This window comes from Melanerpes formicivorus, unplaced genomic scaffold, assembly GCF_026170545.1.
Source record: "Melanerpes formicivorus ecotype bairdi unplaced genomic scaffold, bMelFor1.0.p_v2 SCAF_88, whole genome shotgun sequence".
Taxonomy (NCBI): Eukaryota; Metazoa; Chordata; class Aves; order Piciformes; family Picidae; genus Melanerpes; species Melanerpes formicivorus.
Genome location: NW_027142440.1, coordinates 1,057,089 through 1,071,165, shown reverse-complemented (window position 1 = coordinate 1,071,165; position 14,077 = coordinate 1,057,089). Strand labels below are relative to the sequence as shown.

General features: G+C 54.2%; 1 protein-coding gene across 6 annotated transcripts in view; it reads right to left on the bottom strand.

Moving 5' to 3' along the window:
• COL26A1 (collagen type XXVI alpha 1 chain) overlaps positions 1 to 14,077 on the bottom strand; it is a 247,439-nt gene that overhangs the window by 55,322 nt on the left and 178,040 nt on the right. The window lies entirely within an intron of this gene.

Genomic DNA, 14,077 nt, shown 5'->3' with positions numbered 1-14,077 from the left:
AAGGCGCAGCATGGCCTCAGCTCGCCAGGACCTCCTGCCTCTGGCATTCTGCACAGTGTCAAACCTGAGCCTCCATGGAGACACTGAAGTGGAGGCTGTGGGCACTGGGATGCCAGTGGCACGAGGGCTGTCTCTGGGCTGCAGGAGCAGCTGAGCTGCCAAGAGCCAACTGGAGCTGCCCCTCGGCGCAGCAGCCGGCGAGTGAGGGCAGGGGGCAGGGGGGACGAGGCAGTGCTCCGGCCAAGGAGCCAGAGGCAGGGCTTATGGCCTCCAAACCTCAGCCCTGGGCCCTCCCAGCCCCACAGAGCTGCTGGGCTCACCTCTGTACAGGGTCTGGTGCTTGCTCCTCTCCCATGGCTCAAAGCCTGGCTCCTTCCTGTGGGGCTGCTCTTCGTGCAGGGCTCTCAGCAGGGACACGAGTGTTATGTGCCTGAAGCTCAGTCCCAGCTTGCTCAACCCACCTCCCCCTCCTCCCTTTGCCAGCATAAACTTTCCCAACTTGAGGCACATACCACATCTCCTGCGTCAGATCAAGAGCTCAGCCAGGGACAATGGGAAGGGGAGGAAGGTTTTCATCTTCCTGAGATGGTTGGTGTCAGAGGACTTTGCTTTTGGCTTGCAGTGGCTCTCAAGAAGCCTCTTTTGGTTGTTCCCACACATCAGATGAGGATTTCATAAACACTGCCTCCTCCTCCCATCACATTCCTGATGGCCTGAAGACTCATAGGTGCTAGAAACGAGGGAGTCAGGCTCCCAGAGATGTCCAGATTGATAGAGCAGGGCTCAGAGTGCTTTGACTTTGGAGAGAAATCCCTGGGGATGCAGGGGGACTCATTTGAGACAATCCAGATGGATATTATTAATTAACAAGCAGGTCTCCTGAAGCATTGATGCAATTAACTCCCCTCCAACCCTCCCGAAAGAGGAGGGAAAGAAGCTGCCTGGAGCCAGCTCGCCAGCTAAAAATTCCAGTGGAGAATGAGCTTCCCTTCAATTTGCAAAGATAGAAGGTGATTAATGGCATAACTTGTTGGACAGCTCTTTCTGGAGAGCAGAGCATTTGGCACTGCAGAAGAGTGTTTTAACCATGCATGAAGATGTGTCCAGAGAAGAGCCATGGCCAGAGGGCTGGAGCTGCTCTGCTGAGGAGACACAGTGAGGGAGTTGGGGTTGTGCAGGCTGGAGAGGAGAAGGCTCCAAGAACACCTAACTGTGGCCTTCCAGGATCTGAAAGGGGCCACAAGAAAGCTGGGGAGAGACTTTTGAGGGTGTTGGGCACTGTTAGGACTGGGGGGGATGGATCCAAGCTAGAGGAAAGGAGACTGAGATCAGACATTAGGAAGAAGTTGTTCCCCATGAGGGTGGTGAGAGCCTGGCACAGGTTGCCCAGGGAGGTGGTGGAAGCCTCCTGCCTGGAGGTGTTTGCAGCCAGGCTGGAGGTGGCTGTGAGCAACCTGCTGCAGTGTGAGGTGTCCCTGCCCATGGCAGGGGGTTGGAGCTGGCTGAGCCTTGAGGTCTCTTCCAACCCTGACACTTCTATGATTCTAAGTCCCAGGGCTGAAGAGAGCCTTACAACACCTGATGGAGAATGGCCTCTCCCTGGCAGCAGCAGGAGACAGTGAAGGCAAAGCTCCAATGCAGATGCAAGCAGTTGCTTGCAAAAGCCCAGAGACATTGTTGGCCACTGGGATGTGCTGCCCAGGGAGGTGGTGGAGTCCCCATCCCTGGAGGGGTTCAAGGGGGATTGACACTTGGTGCCATGATCTAGCCATGAGGTCTGTGGTGACAGGTTGGACTTGGTGATCTCTGAGGTCTCTTCCAACCTTGGTGATTGTCTGATACTGTGATCCAGTTAAAGGTCCACAGAGATCTGTTGCACTGGGTGCCCAGGGGGACCCTGGGGGGCTTCATCCTTGTTGCATCTTAGAGGCTTGAGCCAAAAGGGACAAAATAATTGGGAGAAGGAGTTCTGGTTTGACTGAGAAATCATCTGAGGAGCACTGGCTGAAGTCACTGCAGTGACTCAGTGCTGACCTGAAGGTAAGGTTTGTGTCATCAGCTGCTGCCTGGGAAGCAGGAATGTGGAGCAAAGGCTCTGCCAGTCCACAGGTAGCACAGATCCTGCTCTGCCTGCACAGGGGGTGGGGGTTTAGAGCATGATAGAGTTGGTTGGGTTGGAAACCCCTCCAAGATCATTGAGTCCAAATGTCAACCTAAGACCACTGTGGCCACTAAACCCTGTCCCAGAGGGCCACAGATGGGGACAGTTCTGCAGGGTTCCTGAAAAAGAGGGTGAAAAAGTGAGTGCTTGGTCAGCAGGGGTCCTCTGGAGGGGCCTTGGAGCAGAGACAGCACAAAAGCTCTGGGAAGCCTGAGCAATCTCATCTCAGCATGGAGCACAGGCAATGATCTTCACACCACTGAGGCCTGGCTTCAAACAGCAGCAGTGAAGGGAGGAAGGGCAATGGTCCTTGGCTGGAGAGAGGGAAGCTGAGGAGGGGAGACCTCACTGCTCTCTGCAGCTCCCTGAGAGGAGCCTGGAGCCAGGTGGGGATTGGGCTCTGCTCCCTAGGATCAGGGGATAGAAGGAGAGGACATGGCCTGAAATTGGGTTAGGTTGGAAATGAGGAACAATTTCTTTGCTCAAGAGTGGTCAGGGACTGGCTCAGGCTGCTGAAGGGCTGCTGGAGCCTTTCCACATCGAAGTTCTTCCCCTGGCTCTAACACCTTGGGGTGCCAGTGCTGGCAGGCTGCATGGGCTCACAGCAGCACAGCACACAATGGTCAGCAATGTCAGAGAAGCTTCCCAGGTGGCTCAGGCTGCAGTGATCCACCAGAATCCTAGCCCTGTCTGGCTTGGGCAAGCTCTCAGAGATCACTGAATCCAAGCAGCACCCCCACAGCACCATGGCCACTAAACCAAGGTGTCCCCAGGGGCCATGGCCACGATTGCAGAGGGACCTTACCAGGCTGGGCAGATGGGCAGAGGCCAACAGGATGGCATTCAACAAGTCCAAGTGCCAGGGGCTGCACTTTGGCCACAGCAACCCCAGGCAGAGCTACAGGCTGGGGGCAGAGTGGCTGAGAGCTGCCAAACAGAGAGGGACCTGGGGGTGCTGATTGATGGAAGGCTGAACATGAGCCAGCAGTGTGCCCAGGGGGCCAAGAAGGCCAAGGGCATCCTGGCCTGCATCAGGAAGAGTGTGGCCAGCAGGAGCAGGGAAGTCCTTGTGCCCTGTGCTCAGCATTGCTCAGGCCACACCTTGAGTCCTGTGTCCAGTTCTGGGCTCCTCAGGTTAGGAAAGAGGTTGAGCTGCTGGAAGGTGTCCAGAGAAGGGCAAGAAAGCTGGGGAGGGGTCTGGAGCACAGCCCTGTGAGGAGAGGCTGAGGGAGCTGGGGTTGCTTAGCCTGGAGAAGAGGAGGCTCAGGGGAGACCTTCTTGCTCTCTGCAACTCCCTGAAGGAAGGTTGGAGCCAGGTGGGGGTTGGTCTCTTCTCCCAGGCAGCCAGCACCAGAACAAGAGGACACAGTCTCAAGCTGTGCCAGGGGAGGTTTAGGCTGGAGGTGAGGAGAAAGTTCTTCCCAGAGAGAGTCATTTGTCATTGGGATGTGCTGCCCAGGGAGGAGGTGGAGTCCCCATCCCTGGAGATGTTTAGGAGGAGCCTGGATGAGGCACTTGGTGCCATGGTTCAGTTGATCAGATGGTGCTGGTTGAGAGGTTGGACTGGATGATCTCAAAGGTCTTTTCCAACCTGGCTAATTCTATCCTATCCTATCCTATCCTATCCTATCCTATCCTATCCTATCCTATCCTATCCTATCCTATCCTATCCTATCCTATCCTATCCTATCCTACCACCTGATCCTAGGGAGCAGAGCCCAGCCCCCACCTGGCTCCAGCCTCCTCTCAGGGACCTGCAGAGAGCAATGAGGTCTCCCTTAGCCTCCTCTGCTCCAGGCTGAACACCCCCAGCTCCCTGAGCTGCTCCTCCCCAGCCCTGTTCTCCAGTCCTGATGGAACAGCTCAGATCAAACTGCACTGCAGCTCAAAGCAGGAGCTGGGGTTAATATCCCCCTGCCCATGGCTGGCTGGTGGAGCTGATCAGGAGGAGCAGACTGTCAGAGCCTGCCTGCACTCCTGCTGGCACTGCCTGCCACACTCACTCCTGGCCCTGCAGCTCTGCTGAGCTGGGCTCAGCCCTGTGACACAGGAGGGCAGCAGCAGCCTCAGGAAATGCAGAAGTGAAGGGCTGCAGCTCTCCCCACCGAGGAGCTGGGCTGGGCAGAAAGCTTTCAGATGAAAGCCGAGCAAGGCTCATTCTGCTCGGCCACCAGGGAGGCTCCCTGCAGAGCCAGGGCTGCTGCAGTGACCTCAGGTCAGCTCTCATGGCAGGGAGGTGAGGGCTGGCACCCTGCTGCTTGGGCAGGGGGAGTTTTCTTCCTCTTTGCACACTCTCTTGCCCATGACCTCAGGGTCACCACCATCCTCCTCGACATCGATTCCTATGGCCTGCAGATTTGAAGCTCCAGACCATCAGTCAAGCTCCCAGATCTCTGGCACCCACCAGGCTCTGGTAGCAAGCAAAGGGAAGAGGAGGGGAGAGGAGGGGAGAGGAGGGGAGAGGAGGGGAGAGGAGGGGAGAGGAGGGGAGAGGAGAGGAGAGGAGGGGAGAGGAGGGGAGGGGAGGGGAGGGGAGAGGAGGGGAGAGGAGAGGAGAGGAGAGGAGAGGAGAGGAGAGGAGAGGAGAGGAGAGGAGAGGAGAGGAGAGGAGAGGAGAGGAGAGGAGAGGAGAGGAGAGGAGAGGAGAGGAGAGGAGAGGAGAGGAGAGGAGAGGAGAGGAGAGGAGAGGAGAGGAGAGGAGAGGAGAGGAGAGGAGAGGAGAGGAGAGGAGAGGAGAGGAGAGGAGAGGAGAGGAGAGGAGAGGAGAGGAGAGGAGAGGAGAGGAGAGGAGAGGAGAGGAGAGGAGAGGAGAGGAGAGGAGAGGAGAGGAGAGGAGAGGAGAGGAGAGGAGAGGAGAGGAGAGGAGAGGAGAGGAGAGGAGAGGAGAGGAGAGGAGAGGAGAGGAGAGGAGAGGAGAGGAGAGGAGAGGAGAGGAGAGGAGAGGAGAGGAGAGGAGAGGAGAGGAGAGGAGAGGAGAGGAGAGGAGAGGAGAGGAGAGGAGAGGAGAGGAGAGGAGAGGAGGAGTCCCATTCTCTCCTGGAGAAACCTCTCCTCCTGCCACAGGGACAAGCTGGAGCAGAGGAGTTTGCTGTGCTGCAGAGCTGAGCCATGGCTCAGCCTTCCCTCCCCAGGGGCTGTGTGAGCTCCAGTCCCCTATGAGTCATTTTTCATTCCATTTGCTCTGTGGTCATTCTCACTTCTCACCTCCTGATCCAACTCTCATGTTACCAAAGGCTGAAGGTTGCTTCTATTACCTCACTTGGATGCTGATCTTACAGGCTGGATGAACCAGCTCATCCCTGAGTATGAAATGTGAGCCCATGGCAGGTTGCAGCCCCATTTTTGAGGGGGACAGCTACAAAAGCTTGCAGGAGAGGAATGGGGAAAGCAGAAACCACAGCCTTGTAGCCTCCTCTCCCATGGCTGTACTCATGTTTCCTTACCCTGCCCTTCACTGGAGGACAAATCCAGGTTTTCCATCTCCTCACACCTGCCCCAGGAAGGCTTCTGGCTCCTTGTCCCCACTGCAGAGGTGTGAGGACAAGAGCAGTTTCCACCTGGCCCTAAGCTCCTCTAGTAAAGCAAAGCTTCTCACCCAGCACTGACCTGCCCAGGTCTCCACAGAGCCTCCAGGGGTACCTGTCCACACAGTTCCTTCACCCTTGGGCCTTGCAGCATTTAGCAGAAGCCTACCCTGGCTCCACTCTCCTCCAAGCCCTCACAGCAGGTACCAGTGGTCTGAGCTGCTTGAGGCTCAGTGGCTGCATTGAGCTTGGTGACCATTGCCATTGCCTGAGCTCACCAGGGTCATGCTGGGATGGAATTCAAAAGAGCAAAAGCAGCAAAGCTCTTTGGCTTCATTTGTCTCCAGAAGGAGCAGAACTTCTTCACCCTGAGGTGCCCAGGTTGCCCAGGGTCCCTCTGTCCTGGCTGTGGAATCTCTGCAGGGGAGGAGGCTCCACAACCTCTCTGGGCAGCCCTCACACCAAACAAGTTTCTCCTTCTCTTCAGATGGAACCTCCTGGGTTCCATTTTCTGCCTGCTGCCCCTTGTCCTGCCCCTGGGCACCACTGGCAAGAGCCTGGCCCCAGCCTCCTGCCCCCCACCCCTGAGCCACGGATGAGTGCTGGCAGCCAGTGCAATCCAGCTCCATTCTGGGAGGCCAGCTCACTGACCTGGGCACCTTTTAACTTTCAGGCTAAGACTCCTCAAGCAGATTTGGGCAGGTAGGACCTTCCTTTCCTCCTCCATGAAGCCCTCCAGGGCCCTAGCTGAGTGCTGCCCAAGGCTGGTGCTGAGCAGCAGAAACCATCAGGGCTCTGATGTCCCAGCAGGCTTTGGTTACCATTTTCCAGTGAGCCTAATACAGATGAGGGGATTGAGTCAGTCATCAGCAAATGTGCAGCTGACAGCAAGCTGGGGGCAGATGTTGGTCAGTTAGAGGACAGAAGGGCTCTGCAGAGGGACCTTGCCAGGCTGCACAGATGGGCAGAGGCCAACAGGATGGCATTCAACAAGTCCAAGTGCCAGGGGCTGCACTTTGGCCACAGCAACCCCAGGCAGAGCTACAGGCTGGGGGCAGAGTGGCTGAGAGCTGCCAAACAGAGAGGGACCTGGGGGTGCTGATTGACAGCTGCCTGAACATGAGCCAGCAGTGTGCCCAGGGGACCAAGAAGGCCAAGGGCATCCTGGCCTGCATCAGGAAGAGTGTGGCCAGTAGGAGCAGGGAAGTCCTTGTGCCCTGTGCTCAGCACTGCTTAGGCCACACCTTGAGTCCTGTGTCCAGCTCTGGGCTCCTCAGTTTAAGAAGGACATTGAGAGACTTGAAGGTGTCCAGAGAAGGGCAAGAAAGCTGGGGAGGGGTCTGGAGCACAGCCCTGGGAGGAGAGGCTGAGGGAGCTGGGGTTGCTTAGCCTGGAGAAGAGGAGGCTCAGGGGAGACCTCATTGCTCTCTCCAACTCCCTGAAGGGAGGTTGTAGCCAGGTGGGGGTTGGTCTCTTCTCCCAGGCAGCCAGCCCCACAACAAGAGGACACAGTCTCAAGCTGTGCCAGGGGAGGTTTAGGCTGGAGGTGAGGAGAAGTTCTTCCCAGAGAGAGTCATTGGTCATTGGGATGTGCTGCCCAGGGAGGTGGTGGAGTCCCCATCCCTGGAGGTGTTCAGGAGGGGATTGGATGTGGCACTTGGTGCCATGGTCTAGTCATGAGGTCTGTGGTGACAGCTTGGACTTGATGATCTTTGAGGTCTCTTCCAACCTTGGTGATACTGTGAGACTGTGAAAGTCCTGGAAGGTGCAGGAAGGTGCAGCTGGCTACAGGCTGAGCCTGGGAGTGCTGATTTCCACCTCTCTGAGGCTGGTCCCATGCCTTGGGCTCAGGACTGCAGACACAGGAGGAGGAGGTCAGCCACACTCTCTTCTCCGAACGCCTCCAGCTCCTTGCTGCCAAAGAGCAGGCACCTGCCAGGCCCTGCAACCCAGCTCCTCTCTGTCCTGTGCACCACAACAGTTGTTTTCACTCCAACACTTCTGCTCCCCATAGCCTCAGTCCCCCCACCCCTGCAGTGAGACACAACTGGGAAGGCTTTGAGGATGTTCCAGACAGCATTGCTCACCCTGTGTCAGCACAGACGATTCCCAAGCTGCCATCACCTCATGCACTGGCCTCAGATCCACCACACCTCCACCACCCTCCACCACAAAGGCTTCTCCTCAAATTCCTTCATGTCATTGATAACGATCAGTTAATGAATAATAGCAGCAGCCTTAAGTGGACCAAGGCACTGCATCCAACAGCCAGGCCTGGGCTGTCACAGGAGGGACCACAGAGCAAAGGGGAGGGACTGACTCAGCTGCTTTGTTGCTAGACTGGAACCACTTATCTGAGCCCCAGGAGGCAGAAAGGAGAATCACAGACTCACAGAAACATTCAGGTTGGGAAAGGCCCTCAGCATCACCCAGTCCAACCCAGAGCCCTGCTCTGCAAGGCTCACCCCCAAACCACAGCCCCAAGCACCACAGCCAAACCACCTGCAAACACAGCCAGGCTTGGGGACTCCAGCACCCCCCTGGGCAGCACATCCCAGTCCCTGACCACTCTTGAGGGGAAAAACTTCTTCCTACAGTCCAGTCTGAACCTCCCCAGTGGCAGCCTGAGGCCATCCCCTCTTGTTCTGTCACTAATGAGCTGTGAGCAGAGACCAGCAGCAGCCTCTCTACAACCTCCTTGCAGGTAGTTGTAGACAGCAGAGAGGTCTGCCCTCAGCCTCCCCAGTTCCACACTAACCATCCCCAGCTCCTTCAGTCACTCTCCATCAGATTTGTTCTCCAGGCCCTTCCCAGCTTCCTTGCCCTGCTCTGCCCTGGCTTCAGCACCTCCACAGCTCTCTTGTATTGAGCTGCCCTACACTGGACCCAGCACTCCAGGTGTGGTCTCCCCAGAGCTGAGTGCCAGGGGACAGTCCCCTCCCTGCTGCTGCTGGACACAGCATTGCTGAGCCCAGCCAGGAGGCCTTTGGCTTTCTTGGCCCCCTGGGCACACTGCTGGCTCCTATTCATCTGCTGTTCATGAGAGCCCCCAGGTCCCTTTCTGCCAGCAGCTTTCAGCCACACTGCCCCAAGCCTGGAGCCCTGCTTGGGGTTGTTGTGCCCCAAGTGCAGGACCTGGCACTAGGCCTTGTTGAAGCTCCTCCTGGTAACACTGACCATGGATCCAACCTATCCAAGTGTCTCTGCAGAGCCTCCCTGCCCTGGTGCAGATCAGCTCTGCCACCTAACTTGGTGTCATCTGCAGACTCACTGCTGACACACTCTGTGTCTGCATCAAGCTCATCAATCAAGATGCTAAACAGAAGTGATGCCAGCCCTGAGCCCTGAAGGAGCACCACTTGTGACCTGCCTCCAGCTGGATTCAACTCCACTGAGCAGCACCCTTGGGGCCTATTTGCCCAGCCAGTGCTTCACCCAGCAGAGCCAAGCTCAGCCAAGCCCCCAGCAGCCAGTTTGTCCACGAGAGGTCTGTGGGGAGCACTGCCAAAGCCTTTGCAGAAGTCTAGGCAGACAATACCCACAGCCTGTCCCTCCTCCAGCAGACACCCAGCCTGATCTCCTGTGACAGGCAGGACCTGCCCTTCATAGCCCCATGCTGGCTGGAGCTGACTCCCTGCTTGTTCTCTCTGTGTAATGGTGCTTGAGGTGCCCTGCTCCATGCCCTGCCCTGGCACTGCCAGCTCTGTCGTTTCCCAGGTCCTCTTTCCTTCCTTTCCTGTAGATGGGAGTGACATTTGCTGCCCTCCAGTCCATTGGCAGCTCCCCAGGGAGCCAGCACTTCAGGTAGATAATGGGAAATGGCATTGGGAGCACATCTGCCAACTCCCTCAGCACCCTTGGGTGTAGCCCACCCAGCCCCACAGACCTGTGTGTGTCCAAGAGGTATAGCAGCCACTGACCACTGCCTCATTTGTTGTGCTGACCTCATCCTGATTCCCCTCCCTGACTCCTAGTTCATGAGGCTGGGACTCCAGGGAACTGCTGGATCCACTGCTAAAGGCTGAGGCAAAGCAGGCATGGAGCACCTCAGCCTTCTCCTCATCCCCAGATCTTAGCTTTCACAGCCACTGAGAGCTCAGAATCAGAAGCACAATCATGAACTCACACAATCATTTATGTTGGAAGAGGCCTTTAAGAGCATCAAGAGCAAGCATTACCACAGCACTGCCAGGGCACCATGAACCATGGCCCTCAGGACCACACCTCCAAGGCTCTGCAATCCCTCCAGGGATGAGGACTCCACCACTGCCCTGGGCAGCCAGAGCTCAGCCTGCACTCAAGTATAGTAACCCTTCTGTAGCTCAAATGCAGCTCAGCCTCCTCAGGTCTGAATGTCACTTGGGAGGAGCTGAGCTAAGCTGAGCTGAGCTGAGCTGAGTGGTGGAAGAGACAATGAGAGCAGAGATGAAGGGACAGTGAGAGCAGAGATGAAGGGACAATGAGAGCAGAGATGAAGGGACAATGAGAGCAGAGATAATGAGAGCAGAGATGAAGAGACAATGAGAGCAGAGATGAAGGGACAATGAGAGCAGAGATGCAGAGACAATGAGAGCAGAGATGAAGGGACAATGAGAGCAGAGATGCAGAGACAATGAGAGCAGAGATGAAGAGACAATGAGAGCAGAGATGAAGAGACAATGAGAGCAGAGATGCAGAGACAATGAGAGCAGAGATGCAGAGACAATGAGAGCAGAGATGAAGGGACAATGAGAGCAGAGATGAAGGGACAATGAGAGCAGAGATGCAGAGACAGTGAGAGCAGAGATGCAGAGACAGTGAGAGCAGAGATGAAGAGACAGTGAGAGCAGAGATGCAGAGACAATGAGAGCAGAGATGAAGAGACAATGAGAGCAGAGATGCAGAGACAATGAGAGCAGAGATGCAGAGACAGTGAGAGCAGAGATGAAGGGACAATGAGAGCAGAGATGCAGAGACAATGAGAGCAGAGATGAAGGGACAATGAGAGCAGAGATGAAGGGACAATGAGAGCAGAGATGCAGAGACAATGAGAGCAGAGATGCAGAGACAATGAGAGCAGAGATGAAGGGACAATGAGAGCAGAGATGCAGAGACAGTGAGAGCAGAGATGAAGGGACAATGAGAGCAGAGATGAAGGGACAATGAGAGCAGAGATGCAGAGACAATGAGAGCAGAGATGAAGGAACAATGAGAGCAGAGATGAAGAGACAATGAGAGCAGAGATGCAGAGACAATGAGAGCAGAGATGCAGAGACAATGAGAGCAGAGATGAAGAGACAATGAGAGCAGAGATGAAGAGACAATGAGAGCAGAGATGAAGAGACAATGAGAGCAGAGATGCAGAGACAGTGAGAGCAGAGATGCAGAGACAATGAGAGCAGAGATGAAGAGACAATGAGAGCAGAGATGCAGAGACAATGAGAGCAGAGATGAAGAGACAATGAGAGCAGAGATGCAGAGACAATGAGAGCAGAGATGAAGAGACAATGAGAGCAGAGATGCAGAGACAGTGAGAGCAGAGATGCAGAGACAATGAGAGCAGAGATGAAGGAACAATGAGAGCAGAGATGCAGAGACAATGAGAGCAGAGATGAAGAGACAATGAGAGCAGAGATGCAGAGACAGTGAGAGCAGAGATGAAGAGACAATGAGAGCAGAGATGCAGAGACAATGAGAGCAGAGATGCAGAGACAGTGAGAGCAGAGATGAAGAGACAATGAGAGCAGAGATGAAGGGACAATGAGAGCAGAGATGAAGAGACAATGAGAGCAGAGATGAAGAGACAATGAGAGCAGAGATGAAGGGACAATGAGAGCAGAGATGAAGGGACAATGAGAGCAGAGATGAAGGGACAATGAGAGCAGAGATGCAGAGACAATGAGAGCAGAGATGAAGGGACAATGAGAGCAGAGATGCAGAGACAGTGAGAGCAGAGATGAAGAGACAATGAGAGCAGAGATGCAGAGACAGTGAGAACAGAGATGCAGAGACAGTGAGAGCAGAGATGAAGAGACAATGAGAGCAGAGATGAAGAGACAATGAGAGCAGAGATGAAGAGACAATGAGAGCAGAGATGCAGAGACAATGAGAGCAGAGATGCAGAGACAGTGAGAGCAGAGATGAAGAGACAATGAGAGCAGAGATGAAGGAACAATGAGAGCAGAGATGCAGAGACAATGAGAGCAGAGATGAAGAGACAGTGAGAGCAGAGATGCAGAGACAGTGAGAGCAGAGATGCAGAGACAGTGAGAGCAGAGATGCAGAGACAATGAGAGCAGAGATGAAGGAACAATGAGAGCAGAGATGAAGAGACAATGAGAGCAGAGATGCAGAGACAATGAGAGCAGAGATGAAGAGACAGTGAGAGCAGAGATGAAGGAACAATGAGAGCAGAGATGCAGAGACAGTGAGAGCAGAGATGCAGAGACAGTGAGAGCAGAGATGCAGAGACAGTGAGAGCAGAGATGAAGAGACAATGAGAGCAGAGATGAAGAGACAATGAGAGCAGAGATGCAGAGACAATGAGAGCAGAGATGAAGAGACAGTGAGAGCAGAGATGAAGGAACAATGAGAGCAGAGATGCAGAGACAATGAGAGCAGAGATGAAGAGACAATGAGAGCAGAGATGCAGAGACAGTGAGAGCAGAGATGCAGAGACAGTGAGAGCAGAGATGAAGAGACAATGAGAGCAGAGATGCAGAGACAATGAGAGCAGAGATGCAGAGACAATGAGAGCAGAGATGAAGGGACAATGAGAGCAGAGATGAAGAGACAATGAGAGCAGAGATGCAGAGACAGTGAGAGCAGAGATGCAGAGACAGTGAGAGCAGAGATGAAGAGACAATGAGAGCAGAGATGCAGAGACAATGAGAGCAGAGATGCAGAGACAATGAGAGCAGAGATGAAGAGACAATGAGAGCAGAGATGCAGAGACAGTGAGAGCAGAGATGAAGAGACAATGAGAGCAGAGATGCAGAGACAATGAGAGCAGAGATGCAGAGACAATGAGAGCAGAGATGAAGGGACAATGAGAGCAGAGATGAAGAGACAATGAGAGCAGAGATGCAGAGACAGTGAGAGCAGAGATGCAGAGACAGTGAGAGCAGAGATGAAGAGACAATGAGAGCAGAGATGCAGAGACAATGAGAGCAGAGATGCAGAGACAATGAGAGCAGAGATGCAGAGACAGTGAGAGCAGAGATGAAGAGACAATGAGAGCAGAGATGAAGAGACAATGAGAGCAGAGATGCAGAGACAATGAGAGCAGAGATGCAGAGACAATGAGAGCAGAGATGCAGAGACAATGAGAGCAGAGATGCAGAGACAGTGAGAGCAGAGATGAAGAGACAATGAGAGCAGAGATGAAGGGACAATGAGAGCAGAGATGAAGAGACAATGAGAGCAGAGATGAAGGGACAATGAGAGCAGAGATGCAGAGACAATGAGAGCAGAGATGAAGGGACAATGACAGCAGAGATGCAGAGACAATGAGAGCAGAGATGAAGAGACAATGAGAGCAGAGATGCAGAGACAATGAGAGCAGAGATGCAGAGACAATGAGAGCAGAGATGCAGAGACAGTGAGAGCAGAGATGCAGAGACAATGAGAGCAGAGTTGCAGAGACAATGAGAGCAGAGATGCAGAGACAATGAGAGCAGAGATGCAGAGACAGTGAGAGCAGAGATGAAGAGACAATGAGAGCAGAGATGAAGAGACAATGAGAGCAGAGATGCAGAGACAATGAGAGCAGAGATGCAGAGACAGTGAGAGCAGAGATGCAGAGACAATGAGAGCAGAGATGAAGAGACAATGAGAGCAGAGATGCAGAGACAATGAGAGCAGAGATGCAGAGACAGTGAGAGCAGAGATGAAGAGACAATGAGAGCAGAGATGAAGGGACAATGAGAGCAGAGATGAAGAGACAATGAGAGCAGAGATGAAGGGACAATGAGAGCAGAGATGCAGAGACAATGAGAGCAGAGATGAAGGGACAATGACAGCAGAGATGCAGAGACAATGAGAGCAGAGATGAAGAGACAATGAGAGCAGAGATGCAGAGACAATGAGAGCAGAGATGCAGAGACAATGAGAGCAGAGATGCAGAGACAGTGAGAGCAGAGATGCAGAGACAATGAGAGCAGAGTTGCAGAGACAATGAGAGCAGAGATGCAGAGACAATGAGAGCAGAGATGAAGAGACAATGAGAGCAGAGATGCAGAGACAATGAGAGCAGAGATGCAGAGACAATGAGAGCAGAGATGCAGAGACAATGAGAGCAGAGATGCAGAGACAATGAGAGCAGAGATGCAGAGACAGTGAGAGCAGAGATGCAGAGACAGTGAGAGCAGAGATGCAGAGACAATGAGAGCAGAGTTGCAGAGACAATGAGAGC